Consider the following 24,561-nt stretch of genomic DNA (forward strand, 5'->3'; position numbering starts at 1 on the left):
TGTTATGGTGCTCTAATCCGATATTTGATGTCTTGTTGAAATGGAGTTTCCCTGTCTATTTCCAAAAAGAGTTATTCCTATGTCGCCTCCCATTGACTCCAATATTTAGTCAGGATTTTTCATTTTGAAAGGCACCTATTTTCACACTTCTCTTTTACAGACCTGGTGAATAAAGAAGAACTTTTAAACTTGAATAATTCTCCCTCCAGCAGTGCTGTGTTTCTGCAACAGCCCCAGAGGGCAATATTTATTCCAGTGCACATGCACATTATTTAAACTTTCTCCTAAACTTTTGAGTTTTCAGTTCCAACTGAACATTTGTCTTTGAAAGTATACACTTTTGTTTTAACACATAAGGCAAATAACAGGGAATTTATCTTTTGTTACCTCACAAGAAAACAAATAAAGAAAAATCTTTCTAAGACTGTTTTGGACTTCTTATTGCTTGTAATTCAAGTTACCCATACTCTAGTACATTAGCCAATGACAGACTTCGTAGTCATAATTTAAAACAATTCTGGCCTGGAATGCATAAACTGTGTTTATCCCTGAATCTAACTAGCATCATCACTGCAATGAAAAAAGAAAAGGAGAAAAAAGTCAGAAGCCTGAGCTGTTTCTGGAGACAAAACTTCTTTTATTATTAGTGTTGAACAATTACATAAAAAACACTGTAATATTAAAGTGCTACATAAAGTTTTTGCATCATCGGTGTGAGGTAATCAATATAACTCATAAAATAAGCCTAAATATGGGGCTATTCAATATGCTGGCATTAAATCTTAGCAGTATTAGCTAATTTCTTTGTATAGCTCTATTTACATTCATATGTAATAACATTAATTTGTTAACAAGCAGCACAATTTCTGTGACTCAGATGCTTTTGTGGTTTCTGGCTTTTAGCATCTCACATTGTGGGAGGTCAGCATTTACAGTTTTTCCCCAAACATATGTTACTTTCGATAGATTCTACCTCTGTGCAACATGGGCTTCAAACCATATAATAAAAATAGGGCTCAAGGCCATCTGGGGCTTCCACCTCATTTCTCTTACACTCACCTCAGTGAGTCATGCAACTCTCTTATGCTTGATTGAGTACTTCACTGAAATCCAGGGGGACGACTTGCTTCTCGTGAGGCACACCAAGCTCTCTTTACACCAGCTCACTCAGTTAAGGACTATCATACAGCTTCAGACTGCAAAGAGATATATTATGGGCCTGGGACATACGCCAGAGTGGACATATCCAGGCTGGCTGGTTTGAAGCTAACTCAGGTTTGCGCTCATGAAAAATACAGTTTGAATTGAAGAAGTCCCTGGCTTGTCATGACATAAAGGGTCTCAAACCTGGAGTAACAAGGATGCTACCTGTGAATTGGATCCTGAGGATAGAATTCTCTTTCCACAGGCTCTTAGGGGCTTTCCTGGCTCCCTGGGCTCTGCTGGAGTCCTTCAGTGTTAACGTCTGTACTTTGTGGAGGCTTCCAGATGACGTTTGTTAGCCTATGGTCATACGTGTGTTAGAACTGGATCGACCACACATGGCAACTCACCTTTGGTTTGGATTACGCATGGGAAATGTCATCTCCATGTAGGATTTGTGATGGCTATGCATTTTTATGCTGGTTTTATGCCAACTAGAAAAGAAGAGAAAAAGCCTGCTCTGGCATAAAGTTAGAGAGATGCAGACAGATAATACTTGATCTGGCAGGCAGCCTGGCAATATGAAGTTAGCTTATTAAAATTTTAAAATAAACTTGAGTCAGCAGAGTAAGTATATACCACATCAGTGTCTTTCATCCTATGCTTGCCATGTTTTTGACTCCGCAGCAGGGTAGGTATGTCATTATGGTGGATTTAAAGGACAGTAAGCACCATATGCATAGAGTTCAGAAGTAAGCCAGAGGCTGTAAGTTTTCCAAAACTGATTTCCCCAAGTCTTTCATTAATATATGTCTTTCTAGGAAGCAGAATCCTAAGGTGTCTTCCCAGAGATTTTCATGGACACACGCTGGAATTGCTGAACTCAGTATGATTGCTTTGTCCTTCTAGTTACATCAAATCAGTTTCCATTGTTTTCTTTTTCATTACTCTAGTACAATGAGTGAACATTATTTTAAAACTCCTAATCTCCTCTAAAATCAATTTTCTTCCTGCAAGGACAAAACTTGTTACTGATACTAATGTTTCACACCAAATGAGACACATATAATTTTTTATTTACTGTCTTTATCCTCAAACATTTTTAATCACTCTCTTGAATTCTAATGCTGATAATTCTTAATGCAGAATATTTGCACACTCAGATAAGGAGACAAAGATGTGCACACTTTCACATGATTTAATCATAATGTGACTGTCGACTTTGTTGCCTGTTTACTTGGCTTTTAAAGATTTAAAGTCTATTCCAAGGTGCAGAGCTTTGCCAAAAGCAATTGTAACTTTCACAACAGGGAGAATCTGTAATTGTGTTCAGAAACTTTTCTAGCTCCTTAATATTACAGTCTCTTTCTGTGAACCACAATGCAATCTCTGTCCCACGTCCTTTAGCTGACAATACTGGATGAAGATGTTTTCAATTCAATGTGTCTCATAAGGTAGGTGCTAGGCACCTGACCTGAATTTTTCAGGTAATTAGTGTCTAAAGTCACTTGCTAGGAGAGAGTAATCTAATAGAAGCAAGGTGGGTCCATTTATAAAACAGGCAAGAAAAGGGAGTGTACAAATTAATTACTAGTCTTTTGAACTCTTGTGAATAGCTATTTTCACTGTGCTGCTAAAACTTTTGTGGTTATCTTCCTTTTCCACATGTAAGCTCTTTATGAGAGAGTGGAGGGGGGAAGGAAAAAAAAAAAAAAAAAACAAACCAAAACCCACCGAACCCTGAAGTGTTTGTTTTCCAGTAAATCAAATCTCTCTGACTTTGCTGATACCACAAAATGTCAACATGTTCTAAAAATGGTTTGCTATCAATATATTGTATGGCGTATATACAAACCCATTAGAGTCTGGTTGGATTCTGGAATGAATAAGAAAGGAGTTTCTCTTCAGACTTTAGCCAGGGCCTCATTATTTCCCTGTTCTTACACAGCTACATTATATTCATAGTAACTTAGAAAAACAGGGCTGAAAGAGATCTCAAATTATCAGCTGTCCAGTGGCTGGCCCAAGGCAGACTTTGTTACACCTAGGTCAGCCCTGGACGGGTGTTTTGTATAAGCTGTGGTGAAGACCTCCAGTGACGAAGACTCGTAAGCCTCCCCAAGCTATCTGTTAAGGTTGCTAGAATGAATCCATGTGAATTACAAACTAACCCAGATGTTGTGAAATTGGCTCTGGACTGGAATCTCCAGAGTGTCTCACTGTGGAAGAACAACCAGCTGTGTCAAGGCTCTGAGGAACCTTCTTTCCTATGCTCCTGGATTACAGATGTGCAAGGCTGAGAGACATTCACATCCCCAGTAGTGAAAGCAGTCTCAGTCTCCCCATCTTTTACAAATACAGCCTCTCTTGTTTTTACCATAACCAGCATAATGCCTCTCCTCCTCTGCCTAATGATCTTCCCTTTAGATTCATCACAAATAGCTGGGGTGAGAAAATACAATTACATCCCATAATCCTGTGTCAGGCTGCCAGGCATTGCTTTGGACATGGAAAACAGAATGAGTCATAAGAAAAGGAAATGCCACAGAGGATCCAACAGATATTTATTCATTTTTATCTGCATTTTTCTAAAAAACTTGGAAAGCTGGAGACAAAGATGCTCCTTATTCAGCTACAGCCCTGTATGTCATGAGCTGTGACCACAAAGCTGCACATGTATCACCAACCTAGAGCTCTGGTTCCTTCCAAACCTCTATTGACATGGCTGCCTCCAGATCAGCTCAACTAGCAAGCCTCTTTCAACAAAATATGAATAAAATAAAGACACCTAAGGTAAGCACACCTTGGCAATGAGGGTAACTGGCATGGAACAGCCTGTGTCCATACTATTAACTATCTTCATTTTCAGAGCAGAAATGTGTGCAAGGCATCTGGGAATGATCAGTGAACAGTATTGCCTAATCATCCCAGGGAGATGTTTGGAGGGTAATTGTGACCAGGACTGTTCTGAAAATGTAGCAGTGTAGCATATGGGTACTAACGCCTAAAGCGCTCCTGAAGAAGGCACACCTTACTCCCAAAAATATGGAGATGTTTACTTTGCTTCATCTGAGCCCACATTTCAGCTGGTATAGGCACAGAAAAAAATTGGTAGGTAGGTAGGTAGGTAGATAGATCGATCCATCATAAGAGCATATTTTCTTTCCCAGAACTGGAGCTGAGTCGTAACAAACCTAATTTAGAAATTCTTGTTGTTTTCCTGAGTTAGAGCTGACTCTCCAGGCTGACATACGGGTGAAAGGCAGTATTTCTGATTCACATCACATCGACCTGCAGGCCCAAGTCTTGCAATGTAGGGATAAATTTCCCCCAGATTGTTGGACAGTTAAGATTTGGAGTTGTGGCTTGGGATCCTCTATTGGCCCAATTTATTAGGGAAGTGAGGTAATTCAGCTTTAACATTTTCCTCTCAGGAGTCCTCTGCAGTTCATCAGAACACCACACAGCCCCAGTAATGAAGTTTACATCTCAGCTTTTCCCCCTCTCTGAAGTGCAGCACTCTTCCAGCTGGACAGCCGGTGCCTACCGATATATGTCCACGTTGCTTATTCCCAGTGCTCCCGTGGGAGCTAACTGTAAAGTTGATTCTTTTTAAGTTGAGCTCTGGTTGAGGTGAGGTAGAGAACAGCTAATGACTGGAGTCAGGTACACCATCCCTTTCCCCTGCCTTTCTTCATTCAGCCATTTTAATCACCTATAACAGGGAAAAGGAATCCTCCTCATATATTGTACACATATGAAATGTTAAATAGTGAAGCTTACGGTCAGGCAGGCCTGTGTGTGCACAGTCCCATCAGCCCTTTTTTACTGATTGTAATATTTGAGATCTGCTACTCACAGGGTTAATTAAAAAAAAAAAAAAAGGAAGATAGTATTGAAATTATTAAAGCCTTTGGCTGAGCTTTTCAAAGGAACGTACTCTGAAGCAGGAGAAACCCAGGAGCTGTATTCACTTTAAATAATTCTAGTAGTCCAATTAGGAAAGCTGTAAGCTTTTTGTTTCTTAGCTGCCTAAAGACATGGCAGAGTCTGGGAGGCTTTTTAAAAATCCCTAGAATTCTGATTAAAGGCTTTTATATTTACTCCTAAGGCAAGACCTATGTAATTTAGTTGTTTCCAGTTATCTTTGGTAGCCAGAGATGGTACGAAAGCAATTGGGATTGTTCAGTCAGTCCAACAGGCTCCCTGGTATAGAAAGACCATATGAAACTATCAGCAACAGCTGGACAGGAGAAGCAAGTGCTCCGGAAAGGCCCTGAGGAACCATCCCCCTCTGGAGTGCTCTCTTATCCTCAGGGCAGGATTAATGCCATTTCTCAGGAAAACGAAACTGTATAAGGATGACAATGTTACAGCACGCATCACACCAGAGATATTTTTCCCTTAAGAAGTCATGCAATTAAAAAAAATTTACAGCTTGCACTGATTAGGAATTCTGTAGATTGCCATGGTTTTCCCTGTCTAAAAAGAATTTACATATATGTTTTCTGGGAGAAAGGCTGTGGCTAAATGCTTCAAGAACATGATAAATCTTCGTGTCTTATTGGAGGCATGAGTATTATAAAAATGCTATTATGTATCAGTTATCTTGATTACTATTGCTACTGTTTTATTGTGTGACTGCATATCACCACACATAATTGGATATTGTGGTTATAACGTATCAATAAGTAGCAATGATATGGAAAATAATAACATTAACATTGATATTAATAATATACCCTAAGTGTGAAATAACAACTAGATTATCATCAATAAGATAATACTTTATGTGCTAGAATTTCATCCTCATGAGTGGTGAATCAGAGTCACATCAGAGCGGTGAATCAGTCACAAGATTTCTAATGCTCACAAACTTCAAGCCACTTTTCGAGAAATACCATTTTAAGTGAACAAAGCTCAAATCAAAATAATCTGACATGGCACATTATAAGAGATAATATGCAGATGTCAGCCTACAAGTTACTGTTAGGATAGAAAACAGTCTGTGTGATCAGTGATAGGACTGATTTTTTTCTTCAGATCTCTTTTCAGAGTCAGAATTTTTTCAACAAAGATCTGTTCTTCAAGATTTCTCTTGGAGTTTATGTGTAAAGTTTGTTTCCATTTATGATGAAATCACCTATGCAAAGAAATTTTATATTTTCCGTTATTTCCCAGTTCAAAGGTTTTCTTAGGGAAATGACATAGATTTGTAGTCCATTAATATTTTTTTAAAAAAAATTAATTCAAAACATTGCGTACTGATATATTTTTGGTTTCTGCATCTAGCAAAGTTTTTGTTTGAAAATAACAGGCAATTTAGTTAAGTGAATCAAACCAGCAGTCTTCAGTATTCAGAATTTTGAGAGTACAGGATAATCTAGGTACATAAAATTTCTGATATGCAAAAATGTGTTCCTACACCATTTTTTCGTGCCACAGCTGAGTGCTAGCATTTGTGACCTATGGGCCTGGGCGGGCTGCGTTCCAATCTGGAATTCTGTGGCTTTGCTGTAAAAACTGTGTCCAGTAGAGCACATGCATTTCTGGCAGCTCTCATGGGACAGATGAACTCTTCCACCAGCATATTCATTCTTAACACAATAACTGCTAAATATCAATGGATTTAACTATCCAAACTGCTACAGTTTTGCTTCTGGTGTACACTCTTAAGGACTGTGTTCATTCTGGTAAAAATTATGGCCTTGATCTTGCCTTATGAAAGTGAGTGGCAGTTTTGCTGCTGATTTTGCATGGAACAGATTCAGGCAACCAACAATCAGAGAAACAAACATACATGCCACTGAGATGTTTTGATTTTCTACCACAGGTATATTTTTTAGCTAGCTTTACCTAGGAAAAACCACTTAAACATATTTAACTTTAGCTATGTATTTGAGTCTCATTGATTTTTAATGATATTCAATCACGTGCTTAAACAATTCAGGAACGATAGTCTGTAATAGGAATTATAATTGCAAAAATGAGCCGAACAAGTAAAAATGAATAAACAGCTACGCTTGTATGAGGTAAAAGTAAATAGTTCTCTAATTCACATTTATGTCCTTCCAGCATTATGAACACATTGGTTATCTGAGTGTGGTTTGGTTCCTACCTTATTAAAAAAAGAAAACCACAACAAAATGAAACAAAAAAAACCCCTTTGCTGAGGCAAGAAATTTAAGAAAGTGATTTTCATTAGCTATAGCTCTCCTACACAACTGGATCAGCATCTGATATATTTAGACACTACATGTTTTTCCTCATATAAAGGGTCTAATACAAGAAAACAGCCTGTTATTTTGTTGCATGATGAAGCTTTAGGTTCATTAAAATATGAGTTCTTTAGGATGTTGAATTTAATATATGCTTTAGTAAATAATGGCAATGGAGGAAGTAAAGTGGTTACAGTTCTGAAAATGTGCATGTGCTACTAAGTCATATCTGCTATCCAAACTACCGGCTCTTAATATATATTAAAAAAAATATATCAGCATAATTATTGTTGTTCATTTCAGTTTTAATGAGGAAACAAACATAATAAATTAGAAGAAAGAAGGCTGACAGGTGTATTAATAAAAAGGCTTGTAGAGAAACAGATGCAATTTTTTTTTTCCAGCAGGGGATTAGAATAACAAAAATAACTTTAAATTAAGAAATACATAGTCAAAATCAAATTCTTAGCCAATATTCAAGTATCTTAAAACATGTCCTTCATCTGTCTGAGATCATTAATAACTACAGTACAAAATATTTATGAGTTTTTATCATTCTTGGTAACTTTTAAATATACTATTTCAAAGGAAAACAACCTCTGTAGCACAGTAGCCAGCCAGTGTTGAAAAGCAAGTGAGAGCAGTTCTTCTGTCATGTAACCTGTGATTTTTCCTGTGCAACAACCAATTTATGATAGACCAAAGGGTCAGCATATAGCCAGGGCATAGGATATCCCAGCTCTTCAACGTAGTGGTACAGGTACTGCAGAAGACAACTATGTGACTACATTTCAAGACCACAGGTAAGATTTGGATTGAACGTGCAGGCTCTGCCATGTTGGAGGCAGGCTGTAAATAGAAAGGCAAAGTGCCACAGCTTTAGATCACAGGACAGGAGGCTGTTATCGCTCAGGTATGACCCTGGGTTATCCTGCAAATAAGGATTGAGCACTGACGTCTATCAATTCTCCCAAATTTTTACCTGCTCCTGTAATTAGACAAGCAGTTAAGAGGCATTTGATCTCTGCTTATTTCACAAAATAGTTCAGCATCGATATTCTAAGATAGATGAGTGCAGAAGATGTTCATCGCCAAAGAATGTAAATACCTTAAATTATTGGAAGCACTATCAGAAAAGTTGTAGACATGCATTTAAATAGTTTCCTTCGGTCCTTCTTCTCATTAACAAGAATTTGATCGATTGGATCTCTGTAGCTTCCTTTGTTATGTTCAGTAAAAGAAAAAAAAAAAGACAAAGAAACTCTCTTTTTATGTAAAAAGTCAAAGTTTTCAGCAAGAGATTTCCACTTTATGTCTACATTTCCCTAATCTGCATGCATAGAAAAGATATGAGTACGTAGATATAACTTTTTGTAAGAGTCAGAATGATATGTATAATTTGAAGCGTCAACCAAAGTCTTTCTTTGCTGTTCAATGTATTCTGCTTCTCTTTATGGTGGCTAGTTTGGGAGTCTAGAATCTTTAAAAATCATCTAGAAAGATTTAATAAACTGTACAGAAAATCTAAAGAGCCATATTATAGAAAGAGTATAGTGAGTAAATGGTATATTTGGCTAAAAAGAACCCAAACATTCACAGTGTTTGCAGCTTGAAGAGACCCTTGGTGACCTCAGCAATTTCTATGGCAGACGTTAGCTATGACCTTTTAAAAAGGCGGCTTTCACTGGAAAGCTATCTTGGGAGATAACAGAATACTTCAGACTTCAAGGAAATCCTTTGTTTACCTTTTTTTAAGTAGCCTTTTAAATCTAAGCAACAAAACATGTGACCATGCTTGGATATATGTAGTTGTCCACATATTCGCTCCTCCCAGCAGCCAATATTCCAACCTTTAACCCATCTAATAATTTCAATCAAATTTGACAGAGCAACAAAGCCATGAAAATAAGTTGTAAATGGGAGTGATCTTATTGATTGTGGCTGATAAAGGGGCTGTTGTGTAAGTTCATTTCATTAGACACTAGAAACACTAGTTAGGTGACTTAATAAATGCTCTGCCCACAGGAGAAGCTTCAGCTGGAGTTTGCAATCAGCCAGGGACAGTTGTGGTGTCCACTGCTGGTTTCTTTTTACCTCTGCAGTGGCTTGTCTCTCCCAGGGTCCTTGACTGTTCCTGGTAATCCTCTTTATCCGTTACCCAGTATCAACAGCTCTAGTCTTCCTCTCCCACCATTCAAGATGTCCAGCAGTTTCAGTCATGCAGTTTGTCTGTTATCCTTAGAGAAACAAGGTGGTGAGTAGCAAGAACAGCAATTAAGTGCCATGTACACTGTGATGAAGCCATTCCATAGCCAAATAATGCATTCATGACTCTTATACACTTGTCAGTTGTTCAGACACCACACTAGGTGTTTTTTTGTATCAGGTCCTCTTGAACTAACCTGATGCTTTTGCAGGTTCATTCACTCAGGTGTTAGTCACTGCCAGCATTATGTCTTTGGTTCATGCATTAGGACACATAGCTCATATGTTTGGAGATTTCCGAATCTGTTTTCTGCACCTTCCCTTCTATGGCTACTTTAAATCAGGGGCCACATGGGCAAACCACAGCGATCCTGTTTAGACACAAGGATTGTTCCGTTACCTAATTCAGTCACCTTCTTTACATGCCACCACTTCAGATGCATCACAGAAACTTAGGATTCCTGTTTTCATCTTCACATAATCAACTTCAAGCATGTCTCGACCAGATTTTTGAATATTTTGCTCTAGCCTAACTAGATGTATAAAAATCAGGTAGTGTAAGAATTTTCCACGTCTGTGATGAGATATAATACCTGATCGTAGCGCTGTGTATGGTTTTAATACACACTAGCCTGGCACATGTGATGATAAATTTAGAGAGACATGTCATGACTAAATTTGTGTCCAGGCATGAAAACTTCATGAAAAGGTAACATCAAGAGAAAAAGCCAAAAGTTAGAAGGTTTATGTTGAAAACTAGGTGAAACTGTTAGATGAATTCTTACCTTCTGCCATGCCTTTAGTATGGCTTTCAAAAGGTTTCAGAGTATTTTCTGATGAGTATCAAGCACACATGATACACATCAAGCAACTATGAGTTGTTACCAACAGGGATTCTCCATTTCTCTTTCACTCTTACGAAATCAACATGAAGATGACTGAAGACTGATTACATGAAATCAGAGAATTGTGGAAACTGGCAACTTTGTTTCCACACTGCTATCTACAATTCTGTTGTGATCTTTGAGGTCATTAATCAATATGGATCTACTTTTCAGGGTCAGACAACTCAGATTTTTCTAATATTTTTAAGTGGCAGCCTCCTTTCTTGCAGTTCAATAGAGGGAAATGGTAAGACAAATACAGGTGGCTAATACAGTGCAGAGCTACAGTAGAGAACTCTTGTATGGGAAGTGAAGCAGAAGAAATTAAACACAGAACTGAAGATTGCATTTGCTTGTGCCACTTTAGCAGTACATGCATAATAAATACAAAATAAATATAAAATATGCTATTATTATATAAATGTATTGTAACTCTATGTATAAACAATTCTTTTACAAGCACTTGAAGGCATTTGCAACCACTGACAATCAAAGACTTTCCAAGGAATTAAAATGAAACACATGGGAATGTATGCCATCCTGTGTCACACAATACAACACCTTGTGACACATTCCTGTTGAAAGTGATGCTTAAAAATGTTTATTAATATTTTTAAGAGCTGCAGTTCCTTTATTTTCATTGTCAAGACTAAGTCACTGTAGTGACCTGCAGAATCTTACTACTGCATATTTCACTAGGCAGCAACACATCATTCAAGCGTAAGAAAATTATAGTCTCTCCCCACCTTTCAGCAAAGAGGGAACAAACCAACACTGTGGTAATGCTTCATACCATAAAAACATCACTACAGCGGTAAAAAATACTAGACTGTACTTTTACGGTCATTTTTGTCTGCTTTTCCCTGTTCTAGTCATGTTATCAATCCAAAATAAAGAGTTAATTGTGCTGTGAATTACTGCTAAAGCCATGCAACCGAGAGAAGTTTCATATCCATAATAAGATACAAGGGCATGGATGTATTCCTCCACCTTTGGAGGATGCGAAAGAACAGAAAGAATTCCTCATTGTGGCATTAATTTTTCAGCATACTTGTATGTGCCAATCATCTCTTGCAACAGAGGAATCCATCACATGGATGCAGATTTCTTCTCCATTTAAATGAAATGCCCAAACCACACCTACCGAGTGCTTTTTGTAAGGGAAGAGGGAACAGGACAGACAGTGGACAGTCTTTCTTGCTGCAGCTCTCTTGCTTGATTAATGCCATCTGATTAAAAAAATGAACCTCAAGTTTTTTATTTTCCAGATTAATATGCTTGCCATCAGGCTCCAAAATCATCCACTTTACGTTCGTCGAGTGTGCCTACAGGGTGTTTGTAAACTGAAGGAGCCACCTGTGTGGATGTGCCCACATTCTTATGTTCAAAGCTAGCACCTCAGGCAGAAGGGTGACTTCAGCCATGCTTTCTGTGGACCCAGAAGAAAACTAACCTGTATTAGGAGGGAACTAATACACTCCAGATCAGAGACCATGAATAGTGTGGTATAACCACAGCATGAATGACCAGGAAATTAGCAGTCATTCAGCAAAGCAGATATAGAAGTGAAATGATGGAATAGAGGCATTTAGTGGATTTTTATACCAAGTAACAGCTTCAACAAGTGGGAATTTGAGGAGCTCCTCACATTCTCACTTGTTGAAGCTGTTACTTGGTATAAAAAGTTCTTTGTTTAAATCAGTCACCTAATGTTTAGGAGCAAGTCTCTTCCTCAAAACAGGACAAGCAGCAGATGCAAGCCCACATCTCAAAGATCAGTCATTAGATTAATTGATACTGTGGGGTAACATTTTGGTTTTCTCTGTGATGCATAGCCCAGGATTTGCACACTTACCTCTTGAGATGCCTTTAAATTATATGCCCCTTGCATGAAAAGGCACCTGCCTGATCAGGTATAAGCATTTTAAACAGAAAGACAGGAGCTGTAATATTCAGTGATGCAAAAGAACCTGTGTGGACTTTGCCCAAGGCAATATCTTTGACCTAGATTTGTTGCCTTTGGTTTTCAGAAAAATTATAAATTAATATTCATCAGCTCTTGCGTGCTGAGTTGGTAGCTGAGGACAGTATCACCTATAAATAACTTCAAATAAATAAGCACAACCACATAGGAACAACTGTGGTCAAAATGGAAATGGGGTATGTTTGAACTGAAGAAGTAAACAAAATGAGGTATCTACCTAGTAGCTCTGCTGCAGAAATTTAATAGCTTGCAGTGACTGATGCCATGATAGACCTGAGCTGACAGTTTTCTGTCAGGGAGATATTAGTCTGTCTTAAATTATTCCAGACTAATCAGCACATTAATATTCTCGCTCATTTATCTACGTCTACAGGTTAACAGAAAAAAGAAAGAAAGGAGAAAATCGTTAAAAAGTAAAGACAAAATGTGCACCCAAGTAGTTCCATTTGACGGGGAGAATACCATCTCCGGTTCAGTTTTTTTCTTTAGAAAATAATTCTTATAATCAGTAATTTAAAAGGCAGCCTCCTTTGTATTTCATTGGCACCATACCTCTGTAGCTTTGAGGTCAAAGAGGTAAACAGCTGCGGCAAATGGATCCAAGCAGCCAGCCTGGTAGCTCGTCATGGGGAAGAAATGGATTGTGGCAAGGCATCTGTAGAATTTCCCTGAGGCCATCATGATACAGGAGCTTAAAAACGGCATATAGCTTTGCAGCCTCCAAGTGATCATTTAGATTAGGTTAACAGAAAGATCATTCTTTGTAACGAGAATGACAAACAGCAACCAAAAAATATTGGTGCTTCAGCAGAAACACACTTAAATTGCATTTGGTCACCCCCTACAGAGAGGAGAGAAAACCTTTTAGCACTCTTAAAAGTGAGAGACGAACACTGCTGTCTACAGCCAAGTGTTTCAGAGTTGGAGGCAAAGCGTGAAACATCCCTCACGCGCTCAGCCACTGCTCCCAGTTCCCAACCTGTACCATGCCTTTTGCTGTGGGGCTGAGCAGGCTGCCAGCCGTGCTGTTCCTTTGTGCTCAGGAAAGTGATGAGTCTATGATGCAAATGAAGGTTGACTGAAAACCACTGCACCGATCTTGCTCCTGACCACCTGCACCACTTTCTCCTCCTCTGAGACCTAGGATCTCCTTGATGGAAAATGTATTTGTTTTTACTATGGCTGCTCTTGGTGACTATGACGAGGCACCTGCTTCTTTGCAGAGATCTCCCATATAAATCAGCATAGCCTAAGGAGATTAGAGGAGTAAAAACCAAAGAGGATTGAGCACCTGTTTCCACCACCACCTAAAATATAGCAACTGCAGAATTACTCAGCCTGTTGAGTAAGAAGTGTTCTGATTCTTTCCCTGAAAATAAATATCCATAGGTTAGGGGGCTGGACTTGGTCTAAGCAGAGAACCCCAACGGTGATGCAGACTGAGTGGCACAATTTAATATTTTGCCCCTGCTGCGGTTTAGCATATTCACAATGAAGAAACACAGTATTTCTGATTTTGATGGAAGTGCTTTACAGCATGTGCGTGCAGCATTGCCATCGGCAGGAACCGCAAGCCTGTGCTGCCCAGAAAGGCTGTGCAGGGCAACACCCAGTAGTGCCAGGGGCTGCAGCACGGGCTGTGTCAGGTACCGCAAGAAGGACTGGTCTCGATGTAGGGATGTAGTTGCAGTCACCTAAACGCTCTGCAAAGGGCTTTTGATGCTGTTACTTCAGTTACATGAAGGTTCTTTTGCATCAGAACAATCTTGGAGTAATACCCCTACAGACTACACCCATACAACTGAGATCAGCCTCTGATTCTAAGACCTATTATTAGCATAAATGATAGCTGAAATGTAGTAAATTTTATCTTAAAGAGAGCAGGCAATAGATTATGTAGTGTCCTAAAAAGAGTAAATGCCCGTGATCAATTTATACTAACTTGCTTATTGACAGCTGGAGCTTTTTTGCTACTTACCAGATGTTGCCTTTCAGCAAACAATCTCCTATAGCAGACTGAAGAAAAGTTACTTTTGATCTTCATCTCAAAAATAAACATTGGAAGTAGGAAAAAAAAATTATACACAGAAAATGGGTGAAGAAAAAAATCAGGACAAGTATTTCATTACTTGGTAGCTTTCAAGTTAGAAGGAATGCTTTGCCAAAATGGCAATGATGTGCTGTTCTGAGATCACACAAGAGGCACATGCTAAATGGAGCAATGTGCACAAGACTTTTTTAATGCATTTGTAAGAGGATCCACTATGTGGGAGGAGGCGGAAACACCAACAGGGTTTCAGCTGAGGAAGGAACCACTGGTAATTATCTTTCATTGTCACCAAACCCCATATGTAAATATCCAGTAATGAGCTTATGGATCCTCAGGTTAGAAAACTGTTCAGCTTCAGAAATCGTATGTGAAAGAGGTCCAATCTTGTATTCAGTTATTCCCCTGTAACCTGAGCCAACTCCATTTAAATAACTAGATTTATTTGAATATGTACTGTCAAAATTATGAAAGGTTTGTTGGGGTTATAGGGTTGCTGTTTTCTTAATGAGCATAATTAGCACTAGAAGCAAATGGAAGTGCCAAAGTCTCCATCTTGACTGAACAATTAATTTCTGGTATCCAAAACTAAACCAGGACTTCTGCGCTGGAGAAACTGGATTAAACTGTGAGGGCTTGATATGCAAGAGTTGGCCTAGTTAATTGCCTTTCTGTCCTTATATTTTTATGTCACTGAATATTTATCTCTTAAAGCAAGAGACATTCCTGTTTTCTGTATAATATACATCAAATTAGTTAGCATATATATTATAGCATATAAGTTCAAACCTTGTCTCAAATTCATCTTTCTTCATAATTTGAATAAAGTGGCTTTCTCTAGAGGCAAACATAAATCTTACCTCACACTATCTTTCCTGAGCTAGTGATTGTTAGGAATGTGTCAAGATGGAATTAGTTTTACCCATAAGGAATCTCATCTTTTAATACTTTTAGGTTGACACTAATATGTGGCTTAGGTGCCAGAATCAACAGAACAGTTTTTCTCCTCCAGCAGGGCCAAAGGCTTGACAGCCTGCCAGTGGCTTGGGGGTAGAGCAGGTCAGGTATGCTTTGATGGAACAGACCTTGATTTTTCAAATGCTACTCTGTTGAACACAGCCTATTTCATTTAAAATATCTCATATTTTAATTTTCACTGTGTTCAATATTAGTTTCAAGGGATGCCCATCTGTGTTTATGGCAGGTCCATCCCAAGGCAGACTTTTGCAGCTGGCTGCTGAACACGAGCAAAGGCGGCCACAGAAATGCTCATTTTATCAGCCCCCAGGTTCTGATAGCTTTTGGTTTACTGGCAGGCTGCTTTATTGTTTGGCTTTTATATTGAGTCATTTTCAGTTAAGAACCAAATCATACATGTACATGGTAACGTAGTGAGCTGGAAGGGCTTATTTACTTCTTTAACTCACCTTTTACTCACTGAACTCAGGCTCTGATTAAACAGGGGTCACTGTGAAGTGTAAAGAGGGCAGCATAAACAATTAAAATTTTCCAGATGACAAGAAAAATAGAGATGGAGAATAGAATGGAAGAAGATGAAAGAGGAAAATAAAACAAACAAAAAGGAAGAATAAGAAATTTTAAGACTCCTTAAGCAGTAATATTGTGATTGACAGTGAAACAAATATTGTTCTATAATTGTGGAGTGGTGCATTGAAAGCAGAAAGAGGTAGATTTTGTGTGTATTACCACCTGGCTGACTACCTTCTGGCAGATTCAGTGTAAAGCCACAATTTTGCCTTCCTTTATATGATCTGCAGTGTTCAAATCTCTATAGTTGCTTCTGACTGTAGTTTGCTAGGTGTGGACATCTTTGCAAATCCTGATTTATGCTGCAGCGGTACTCCAGGAGGCGGAAGGTATCCAAAGCTAAGTCCTCGAGACTCAAAGAGTTTATTTCTTTCCTTTTATTTACCAAAAAAAGTTTAAAAACCCTCGAGCCCTGCAGGCAATGCATCCTTCAGGATCTGAACACGTACAAGTGCTGCCTTGTACAGGATGAAGACAGCCTGAAACAGGCACTGAGAAGGCACAAACTGCCCCTATTCATCTGAAACCAGGCTCTGCTGGAGTAAATGCTAACATTGTTAACGATTTCAACACCAAGTGGAGATATTATGAAAAGCAGGCTAACCTGCATGCTCTCTGTGCTCCATTTATCAGAATGCACTTACCACCTAGAACAGGCCTGCACGTTTGGGGAAAAAAAGTCAAGGATTCTGTCTGGGGTTTGGGGCTCCCTTACCAGAGGCACTGGCTCCATCCTCAGCAGCAGTGTGGAGGCCTATGCTAGAGCCAAGGATTCAGTGCCCTATCTGCTTTAACCCTGGGAAGCTAAGAAACAGGTATGTACAGAATGCTATCCCAAAAGACAGAAGTCAAGCTAATCTGCATCTGAATCTCTTCCTTTCTTCTATCTCCTTTCTTCCTCTTCTATTATCAAAAGCCAAAGGCAAGTCTTCCTCTGTATGAAACAATGATGTCTTAAGAAGGAATTAATAGTTTAAGAGATTGGCTACCCCTTTAAAGCTTTTTAAAAACAGTGCTATGCAGACCTCTCAAAACTAACCCCAGCATTTGACAGACTTGTCACCCAATTGTCATCAACAACCAGGCTGGACGCAGATGTACTGCATTGCCTATGTCCTTTGGACTTCCAGATCCAGCTCCAAGCAGTGCCATCTATCCATAGGCATACCTTATATCATAGGTAGGTCAATGACTAATGTTAACCCCCAGCTTAATCATACAAGCCTTAACCTAAGCTCATGACTGGCGTCCATTAAATGAAGCCTTACATGAGAGAGCGTTTACTCAAGGTCACAAAGGCATCTAACAGTCTGCAAGAGGACCCTTTATAGATGAAAACAGAGAATCAGCATATGAAATAAAGATACCTGAGCCAGCATTATCTCATGTAGGAACCTCCCGTGCTTTGGCAAGGGGGCAGTGCTGCTGTCTGTTGGCAGCACCTCATGGTTCGCACGTAGGTAAGCCAGTTTTAAGTCAGAAACTCACACTGTGGTGGTGCTGATACTCTGGCCACAGGTCTCATACAGATTGAGGAGATTTCTTTTTAGTTCTGCTAGCTCAGAGAAAGACAGCCTGCAGCTTCCTTATTTGTAAATACTTTCCAGAGGGAGAAGGACTGTTCACCTGCAAGTTTTCCAGAGGATAGATTGTGCAAAATGAATGAGACTTTATTACAAGCTCAGTTTAAAAGAACTGATCATCAGAAAAAACAAAAGATTTTCTTTTGCTCAGTGGAGAGTTAGTAAATGGAATAAGACATTGAAAGGACCGGTAAGAACAGCCAGCAGAAATTGTTTCAAAATAGAGGAAGGAAAGAATTTAGAAGAAAAAAATGTGTAGTATAACTGCTGGCTACAGTTACAGATGCAGACACCTTCTTTCTTAAGCTTTTGTGTTCTCTGTAGAACACTTAAAACACTAAACAGGTTTTTCTTCTAGCACACATATATACATATTAAACCAAATTGGAAACACATCTTAGGGAAGAATTTAGTTCTCAGGTATAATAGCTAACAGGCTAAAATATATTTCTTCATTTAAATAGTTTTATTATTTTCAATAAGGATTATCACATGCATATCCAGCTGCTATTAGATTATTTTATTCCAGATTATATGTATTCTGGAGTCCCTTGTGACAGTTATGAAATGCAACTGCAAGCTATTGTTGAACTGTATCTCCTATCTCTTAAAAAAGACTAAGATGACAAGACCATAATTATTTAAAAAATCTAGTTCTCGCTTTACCATCCCAGCCTTTAAAATTTATTCAAATTTAATCTCTTCAAGATCAAGTTAGTCATGACCATGTTTCTAATGTGAGTATTCTGGCTTTCTCAAAGAACAAAGGGCTGAATTCACTGTGGATATAAATGAAGATGCTTGATGTAAGCTAAGGATGGAATTTCTCTAACTAGACAAAAGAATGAGTGTTTGTGGGTTTTTTGCATTTTGTTTCAGAAAAAGCAACAACTTTGTAATCACACAAAAATAAAGGACAAAAAAACCCTGAAAAGCCAGGAACCAAAGTAAAAGGTTTCCCTTTAGCTATAAATGATCTATTATTTTAATTAATAATGCTGCCACTAGAACTTTTATTGGATATTCCAACCTGAGTTTTTTAACTCTGACAGGACAGGTTTCTAGTTGAAGAATAACCCCACCAACATTTCAGTCATAATAATAATGTCTTCTACTTTTCAGTAATAAGAAGCTGTGATGTAAAAGTAAAGCTACAGTGTGTAAGGTCAGAAATCTTCAACCTCATCCTTGAAAGAGGCTGGGACAGCTCCAGGCATACGGATTCTGGCACTCCAGGTGACATGCCATAGGGAATGGGTCACAAATAGGAGACACAGTATGGGCTCTCAGTGCTGCCACGGACATGTTGAAAATTCCAGGGAGGCTTTGTCCTAACTTTTATTGCCTGAAACCCAAACGCTGACCCTACTGAACTGTACCACGGGGAAAGCAAGTACCCTGGACTTCAGGGGTTAAATGCGTGCACGGTTAAATGCAGCTCTCCTCCCAGCTGTTTGACAAAATTTTAGCCTTCAACATGCCTCAGTGTTTCTATAGCAGAGATGCCTAGGTGTCCCGGAGCATCTCAGTCCCTGTCTTTTTCATTTTTTCTTACTCACTACAGAGCATACCCAGCTTCTAAAAAATTGCCATCAGCTAAGCATACATGTTAAATGACTCCACCAAATACAAAACATTAGTGAAAAAATACAGTTCCTGAAGCATGAGATGGTGCATGTATGATACCGTTAAATTTTAATGATTCACATCATCTGCCCACATTGACTTTGGCTGAGCTTTTCAGGGAAAAAGAAAGGTTTGAAAGAAGAAAAGGTGAAAAAAAGAAAAAAGAGGCATTATCACAGAAAATGCCTGGTATGACTCCTCCTTACCGCATTTCTCAGTGCTATTAGGAAAACGGACCTTACTTGCCACTTTTTGTATTTCCAGCCTGCAAAAGAAGAAGGATTATTCTTAGGATGAAGACATAAGAAGTTAGGACATGGAAGATCTACCTTCAAGGCTCCCATTTGCCTTTGTAATCTCCACAAATCATTAGGTCTAGGTTCTTAAGGAGCTGAGGTGAGCCAGCTTCCTGCAGGCGGTTCACTTCACATAGGTTCTCCCCTCCAGAATAAAGGTAATACACAACCTCATCCATATGTGATCTAATCTTCCCAAGGCAGAGGGATTGCAGCCTAGAGACTCAAATATGTGTATGTGGGCATCTGGCCCACATTCCCTGGTTAACTTTCATGAGTGCTGCCACACTGCCTGCAAAATATCCTTATCTGAAGAAAGACCCTCAGAAACCAACAGCTGGAGAAGAAAGAGCTGGGCAAGAGAGAAGTGCAGATGAGCAAGGCGTCAGATTTCCTTCTACTTAAGCTCACCCACTGTGACTACTCTCCCCCTAGTCAACCGAAACAGACAATTTACTCAGGAAAGTGGGGAGTTTCCCATCCACGAGACACAAAACCCCACACCTTTCTACCACAGAAGAACCAATAAAGCCACGGGTAGCGCATGTATTCCAAAACAAGCTTGGGTTCAAATATCTAGGATAGTGCAGGCACTTGAAAACTGCTCATTTCTCACTGGAGCACTTTACCAACCAACTTGCCGGCTAACCTTGAGTCACGTTTTCTCCACTTCTCCGGCAGTAGCTGTTCCCCTTAGTGTTGGGGCTCTTGCTGTATTGAATGATTATACTGAACTCTGAAGCAAGTGGAAAAATACTGCAGAAATAAGACGAGGTTACGGCCAGAACAGTGGGATGAAGAAAAAGGAGCAAATTGCAGATGTTTGCTCAAAAGCAAGGCCAACGGGACGTGATAAGAGGAGCTGGGAAACCGCAGAAAGGAGCCTACGTGCCAGAGAAAGCAGAAACAGAAATCTTCCCAGTAAACAATTGTTAACCAATCATATTATTATACGCTTGTAAAATAGCCAACCACATTATTGCACGCTTATAGAATGCCTTATAAAAGTCTACCTGGTTTGTACAATAAACGGATCAGATCTTGAACTCTGTGAGTATTTGAATCTGACTCCCGCTCGCCCGAAATGCCCGCAGCATCTGGTGACCCCCGACGTGATCCGATGAGGGTCGACAGGATCGGTTAAAAGTCAGGAAGATTCATTAAGGATCGTGTTACAAGCTGCGGAGCCGGCGAGGATCCTGCTGCCAGCGGAGAGAGAGCTGGGCGCCCGAAGAAAGGCGGAACGTGCACGGCTGACCGGTGAGTCAGGAAATTTAAGCAGGATGGGAATCACTGCATCAGTGGTGGAAAAAGCAACTGTAGACAGTTTGATGAAACTGGCAGAAAAAACTGAAACGCCAGTCTCACGGCAGGCAGTAGTTGATCTGCTATGTTGGAGTCGCCGCCGTGGTTACCTTGCTTCTACGCAAGATATATATAATAATGAAACATGGAAGAAAGTAGGAGAGGACTTATGGGAATCTGTGCAAGTTGGGACTAAGGGGGTAAAGACTTTGGCTCGCACGTATCGAGCTGTACGGGGTATGGTCGCGCAATTACCACCCTGGTGTCCTGAAAAGGAACAAGCGGCGAGCGGCGGCGTGCGGCCCGGCAGGCCCCGTCCCGGCCGCGGTTTCTCTCCAAGGCGGCACCCCCCCTCCACCCCCCCCCCCCCCGCTCCGATCGGCGCCATGGCAGTGCAAGCGGCCAAGCGAGCTAACATCTGGCTGCCCCCAGAGGTCAATCGGATCCTTTATATTCGGAACCTGCCGTATAAAATCACAGCGGAGGAAATGTATGATTTATTTGGGAAATACGGACCTATTCGACAAATCAGAGTTGGAAACTCTCCTGAAACAAGAGGAACAGCTTAAGCTTCTCAAGGAAAAATACGGACTTGATTACAAACCCCTCCCCCCCCCCCCAAAAAAAAAAAAAAAAAAAAAAAAAAAAAGAAAGGAAAAAAAAAAGGAAAAAAAAAAAAAAGAAAAAAGAAAAAAAAAAAAGAAAGAAAAAAAAAAAAGAGAAAAAAAAAAGAAAAAAGAAAAAAAAAAAAGAAAGAAAAAAAAAGAGAAAAAAAAAAAAGAAAAAAGAAAAAAAAAAGAAAGAAAAAAGAAAAAAAGAAAGGAAAAAAAAAAAAAGAAAAAAAAAAAGAAAAAAGAAAAAAAAAAGAAAGAAAAAAAAAGAGAAAAAAAAGAAAGAAAAAAGAAAAAAAAAGAAAGAAAAAAAAAAAGAAAGAAAAAAAAAAAGAAAAGAAAAAAAAGAAAAAAAAAGAAAAAAAAAAAAAAAAGAAAAAAAAAAGGAAAAAAAGTGCTTCAGATGTCACCTACAAGAAATGCGTTTCTGCTTTGAACTAGCTTTTGAGCCTTTGGGGGTAAACTATACGGCTATAAATCAATCATATTGGGGTTGGTTAGATAAGAAGTATAATGACACGAATTTTGGCTTTAGTGATAACTGTACCTGGTGGAATACTACACTTGTTAAAAATATGTATTTTTTGCAACAGTTGATTTACCGTTTAAATGTATCAATTTATTTACCTCAACAAGAATTGAGGGTGGTTGAGGGATTTATTGAAACAAGGTCTGTCTATATTGTTGTTTGTTATTCTTTTGTTACTTTTAGTGCCTTGCCTTTTACAATGTTTTCAGAGCTGTGTGGAACGCAGTATTAATGCTGTATTTAAAAAGAAAGGGGGAGGTGTTGGGGCTCTTGCTGTATTGAATGATTATACTGAACTCTGAAGCAAGTGGAAAAATACTGCAGAAATAAGACGAGGTTACGGCCAGAACAGTGGGATGAAGAAAAAGGAGCAAATTGCAGATGTTTGCTCAAAAGCAAGGCCAACGGGACGTGATAAGAGGAGCTGGGAAACCGCAGAAAGGAGCCTACGTGCCAGAGAAAGCAGAAACAGAAATCTTCCCAGTAAACAATTGTTAACCAATCATATTATTATACGCTTGTAAAATAGCCAACCACATTATTGCACGCTTATAGAATGCCTTATAAAAGTCTACCTGGTTTGTACAATAAACGGATCAGATCTTGAACTCTGTGAGTATTTGAATCTGACTCCCGCTCGCCCGAAATGCCCGCAGCACCTTAGAAACATTCCCTGGACCAGAGAATTAACAGCAGAGATGTTTCTACAGCACAGTGGCTTAGGTCAGTGGTGTTGGTACTGAGGCTGAAGTCTCTCTACTTCAATATTTAATTACCAAAAAAAGTTGGAACAGTTCCAGCCGGAGAGGTAAAAACCTTTTCACCAGCACGTCTATTACCACAGCAGTTATGCCTTTCTGATGGGATGTTGAACCACCAAATTCAAGTCTCGGATATAAATTAAGCAGAGCAGGACTTTGAATCTAGCTCTTCCATCCTAGAAATAACAGAACCTAAACTTCTGATTCATCAGGATGTGCACAAGCATGTATACACTGATGCTACCCGGCCAAGCCTGTATCTACTGGCAGTCTGCAGCCACCTTAGATATGCTCTCCACACTCACACAAGACGGGGCCCAGCTAACCAGACAGACTAATTTGAGCAGGTATTGCCATCAGTCTTAATTCTGACACAGTAAGCAGGGGATGATTTAAGAGTTTGGGGAGTTTTGTTAATGTCACCTGGCCAAAAAAGCCCAGAAGCAACTCAGTGATGTATCTGAGAACATCAACAGCAGTTAGGCACTCACAGGGCAGCTTGCATGTATCTGTACTGTGCCTAAGCAATGGCTCACAGATCCTAGGAGAGGTTTTGATTACTCTTGTTTCATGATTTTTAGAGAGGCTGTTCAAAGTTTCAATAGCAACTCAACATTTCATGGAATCTAGTTTGCCTCCGAGTGCCATGAGCGCAATACGACAGCCTCACCACGCAGCCTAACATCACACAATATCTTATGAAGAGATGTAGTACAGTCCGTTTGGAAACCGCTACATTTTTAGGAGCCATTGCCAGAGCTGCTGCAGCAGCGGCTGTGGAAGTTTACATTTGGGTCCCAATGACAAAACAGGAGCAAAAAATGAGCAAATCTCTGAGGTCATTTAAAACCGGGAGTTATTTAAGTTGGATGCAGGAATTTATCTTGGATGGGGTAAAATAAAAGATTTCTTCTAATTCAGCAATATTTTTCAGTACTTCGGTCTACACAAGGATCATATTTTTGATACAGGTCATGAAACATGATCTCATTGGAGATATTTGAACTCATACTAGAGTTTTGTGGGTTTTAATTTCTTAACAGGATCGGGAAGGGATGATAACTGTTAATGCATTAAAGGTGTACATACGTGAGAGGTATAAGGCTTTCCTACCTCACAATCTGATTCTCCGTTCCATTACTCTTCTTTTATGTTGATCACCATGCTCTGCATGTTTCTCTGTTTTATGTGAAAGAAATACATTTTTGCCATCATAATTTCCAAATCTTCAGTCATCAGTCCATTAAATGCCCCCTTGTTAACAAACAGATGACTTACAGAACCGGATCCGTAAGAGCCAGAAATCACTTCTAAAAATATTAAGAAAGTAAGGAAAGCAAACACCAGGAAAATTTCAAGAGTTCAGAGCATCAGTCCCAGAAGCAGGAAGAAAAGCAGTGCAGTACCCCATCTTTAACAAAAGGAATCGTTTATCATGAGACTTCCATGCATTAACAAGCCACGCCTGCATCAGAATGGCTGCAACCATGCAAACCTGCTAACATGGGATTAGTTTAACCAATTTAGAGAACAAATTAGAATAAAAGGGTGTCTTGCATGTCCAATTGCTATGGAAGTCCAAGGCAGGGGGGTGAAATAGCTGTGAAAAATGCTCTTTCAGCAGCAGAAAAGGCAAGGTTACATTGGGTACACAGAAGCCCCACTGAATACGAGGCTGGAGAACACTCCACCACACAAGCAGGAGAACGTATTTCCAAACACAGCATTATTGATCTTCAAATTCTACCTTCTCCAATGACTTCTTAAATCTCCTTCTTGCTGATTCACACCCCCACCCATCCCCTCCATAGGATTACAATA

The sequence above is a fragment of the Falco cherrug genome, chromosome 5 (genome assembly GCF_023634085.1).
Source record: "Falco cherrug isolate bFalChe1 chromosome 5, bFalChe1.pri, whole genome shotgun sequence".
In the NCBI taxonomy this organism is placed as follows: domain Eukaryota; kingdom Metazoa; phylum Chordata; class Aves; order Falconiformes; family Falconidae; genus Falco; species Falco cherrug.